This window comes from Arachis hypogaea, chromosome 11 (assembly GCF_003086295.3).
Source record: "Arachis hypogaea cultivar Tifrunner chromosome 11, arahy.Tifrunner.gnm2.J5K5, whole genome shotgun sequence".
NCBI classification, from domain to species: domain Eukaryota; kingdom Viridiplantae; phylum Streptophyta; class Magnoliopsida; order Fabales; family Fabaceae; genus Arachis; species Arachis hypogaea.
Genome location: NC_092046.1, coordinates 63,802,215 through 63,805,011, shown reverse-complemented (window position 1 = coordinate 63,805,011; position 2,797 = coordinate 63,802,215). Strand labels below are relative to the sequence as shown.

At 40.9% G+C, this 2,797-nt stretch overlaps 1 non-coding gene across 1 annotated transcript; it reads left to right on the top strand.

Moving 5' to 3' along the window:
* The first annotated feature begins 2,202 nt into the window (after positions 1-2,202).
* Positions 2,203-2,311, top strand: LOC112725095 (small nucleolar RNA R71). The gene has a single exon (XR_003164224.1). It is a non-coding gene; the product is annotated as a small nucleolar RNA R71 (small nucleolar RNA).
* Positions 2,312-2,797: the final 486 nt, after the last annotated feature.

Genomic DNA, 2,797 nt, shown 5'->3' with positions numbered 1-2,797 from the left:
CTTTATAAATATCAAATAAATAAGAAAATCACTACTACGAAAAATAACTAAGGATACGAATTTATCGGGTTGGCTCTCGACAAGCTCTTCTTTCCCGTTACTAGCTTGACGGTCAGCTCCTCTAAGGAGGAGGATCATAGGGGCTCAGCTCTTTACCCCTTACTTTGAAATTCTTTCCTGTGTCTCCATAAATTAGCTCAATATGCTCCAGAGAGAGGATTCTGTTTACTGTATAAATCCAAACTGGATTCCTACTCAACACCACCTTCATTCCTGGGGAGAAACCTTCAGTGGGGATCTTTTTGTTCCTCCATCCCCTGGGTATTTTCTTCTTTTTGGGAACCTCCTCCTTGATGGATGATGTATTCCCGACACCGAACTTAGGTTTGATATCAGGAGGAATTTTATTGGTTGTCACTAAAGAAGGTTTGAGCTGCAGATTCTGCTGTCCGTCATCAGGGGGTTTTTGAAGGGTTAGATCTATAAGCTCAGTCTGCATGCACCTCTCTTCTTCACCTGTTGAATGTATATCTTTGAAGACATGAAAAACCAGTTGCTCATTATGCACTCTGAGCACTAATTCACCCACTTCTACATCAATTAGAGCTCTCCCAGTGGCTAAGAATGGCCTTCCTAGAATTATAGAGGCATTCTCATCCTCTCCCATGTCAAGAATCACAAAATCTGCTAGGAGGAAGAACTTACCCATTTTGACCAAGATATTCTCCACTAATCCATATGTAGGCTTTATAGATTTGTCTTCCATCTGTAATGCTATCCTTGTGGGTTTTGCTTCTTGGATTTGCAACTTCTTCATCATAGATAAGGGCATTAAATTGATGCTTGCTCCTAGATCACATAACGCTTTCTCAAAGGTTGTGCTCCCAATGGTGCATGAAATTTGAAAGCTCCTTGGATCCGGCATCTTCCTTGGCAAGTTATTCTGAATGATGGCACTACATTCCTTAGTCAGGACCACTGTCTCATCTCCCTTTAAAGGCTTCTTCTTTGACAACAACTCCTTCATGAATTTGACATAGAGAGGCATTTACTCCAAAACCTCAGCAAAAGGAATATTGATTTGCAACTTTCTGAAGACTTCCAAGAACTTTGAAAACTGTTTGTCCTTGGTCTCCTTTTGAAGTCTCTGAGGATATGGTATTTTAGGCTTGTACTCAGGAGCCTTTGGCAACGTAGGATAAGTGTCAAGAGAGTCTGGGAATGGGTTGTCCGCATGCTTTGGAGGGACGTGCTCTACTTCTTCCTTCTTCTCCTCTGTAGCTTCTTTTTCAACTGGCTCCTCATTAACTTGTGCTTCCATACTTGCCACTTGTCCACTTATCAAGGTGATTGCCTTGCATTCCACTCTTGGATATGGAGTTGTGTTACCAGGAAGGCTATTAATGGTCCTCTTATCAATTTCATTAACTTTTGTGGCTAATTGACCCATCTGAATCTCCAAGTTTTGAATTGTATTTGCAGACCTCTCAGGTATTTGCTTGCTCAGTTGGCCCATTTGCACCTCCAAGTTTCTAATGGAGGCTCTGGTTTCCTGCATAAAACTCCTCATCATCTCCCAATTAGAATCTTATTGGGATTGAGAGTTTGTCTACTGAGGTGGTTGTTGTTGATAAGACTGAAATTGGCGGTTATTATGATTATTATGTTAGAAACCACCCTGAGAATTATTCTTGAAATTCTGAGATCTCTGAGGTTGGTCCATTCACCCAAGATTGTATGTCTTAGAGTGTGGATCATTATTGGGGTTTCTAGACCACTCCCCATATAATTTACCTGTTCAGAAAAAGATTGAGCATAATCATAATTCTTATTTTGTACAAAATTACCTATCATTTCATAAGAGACCTCTTGATGTGGATTTTTTGGTGTTGATAGCTGAGACTTGCATGCCACCCATCTGCTGAGTAAGTAAATTTATTTGCTGAGACATAAGCTTGTTCTGGACAAGAATAGCATTAACGGCATTCATTTCCAACACACCTCTCTTCTGAGAAGTCTCTGAGTTCACAGGATTCCTGTAAGATGAGTATAAATATTGGTTGCTAGCAACCAATTCAATAAGCTCAATAGTCTCCTCCGGTGTCTTCTTCTTGTGCAGTGAACCACCTGCGGAATTATCTAAGAACATTTTGAACATTTCACCCAAGACTTCATAAAAGATATCTAGTTGGGTCCATTTGGAAAACATGTCCGGAGGGCATTGCCTAGTCAGTAGCTTGTACCTCTCCCAAGCTTCATAAAGAGTTTCACCATCCTTCTGTCTGAAGGTCTGAACCTCCACCCTAAGCTTAGTCAACTTCTTTGGTGGGAAAAATTTAGTAAGAAACTCAGTAACAACCTTGTCCCAAGTATCCAAACTTTCCTTGGGTTGGGAATCTAACCATAGCTTTGCTCCATCCCTCAGAGCAAACAGAAAGAGCATGAGTTTGTACACCTCTGGGTTCACTCCATTTGTCTTCACAGTATCACAGATCTGCAGAAAATTAGAAGTAAATTGATTTGGGTCTTCGTGGAGAAGACCATGATACTGGCAATTTTGTTGCACCAGGGTGACCAATTGTGGCTTCAACTCAAAGTTGTTCGCAGCTATAGGAGGCACCACAATGCTTTTTCCATAAAGATTTACAGTAGGAGTAGAGTAAGAGCCAAGCACTCTCCTTTGTTGCTCATTCTCATTCGGATTTGCCACATTGGCATTAACAGCATTATTAGGATCCATAGTGGATTCTGCAGTCTTGTAAAGTCTTGCTTGTTGCAAATGCCGCCTGAAAGTTCT